General features: G+C 32.5%; 1 pseudogene; it reads left to right on the forward strand.

The window, feature by feature from the left end:
* Window positions 1-437, forward strand: part of LOC116085665 — a 24,632-nt pseudogene extending 24,195 nt beyond the window's left edge.
* Window positions 438-869: the final 432 nt, after the last annotated feature.

An 869-nucleotide genomic window follows, 5' to 3' on the forward strand; every position in this document is an offset into this window, starting at 1 on the left:
GATTAACCAAAGGAAAGGGATCCAAATTCTCCAAACAGAAATCAAAATTTGAGATGAAAGTCCAAAAGGCACAAGATCTTCCTATGTCTACCGAGGAGAAGTATAAATATGGACCACCATACCAGAAACTGAAGCCATTGAAAACACAGGCAGTAAAAGAGCCTTTAAATGACCCCAAGAGCTTGAATGAAATTGAAGGTAAAAGCGTTTGGAAACCAGATACACTTGAAAATCTTTATGGAGCAATTGCCTTTAAGCATTTCATTGTAGAAAAGGGCTACCATATGCCAGGAATACTCCAGAAGTTTTTTAAGAAAAAGGGATGGAATTACAACTCTGTTAATACTCCTATACCAAGTGTATTAAAATATCATGAAATGATGCTCCAAAAGATGGATGATGAAAATGATGAAAATAGTGAAAAGGAACTTGACTAAAAGATTTTGTTATCACCATCTGCTTTACTGTGCCCTCCTCCTATATTGCACTTGCATTGAGTGGACACCCTTTGGCACCATAACCACAAACACAACTCCTAACATTCAAAAACATTTCTCAATGAAATTATACTCTTGAAGAATATTTTCGATATTCTATAAAGTGTGAGGTCAATATTGGAATCTAATATCCTCACGTAGACATTCACTGTCATTGTTATAACAATCATTTATAAAACTACATAAAACTATTAATTAAAAACAGAAAAACTAATAAAAAGACTCAGTGGCATCATTTTGCAAAGTGGGCGGATCTCAAAATGTTGTAATTGTACAGAATAAAAGAAGTGCATAGTTTCCTATAAATTTAAATAGTAATGAAATAATTATAGAAATCATTTTTTTCAAACAATATTGAATTCTATAGGTAAA

This window comes from Mastomys coucha, chromosome X (genome assembly GCF_008632895.1).
Source record: "Mastomys coucha isolate ucsf_1 chromosome X, UCSF_Mcou_1, whole genome shotgun sequence".
Classification (NCBI taxonomy): domain Eukaryota; kingdom Metazoa; phylum Chordata; class Mammalia; order Rodentia; family Muridae; genus Mastomys; species Mastomys coucha.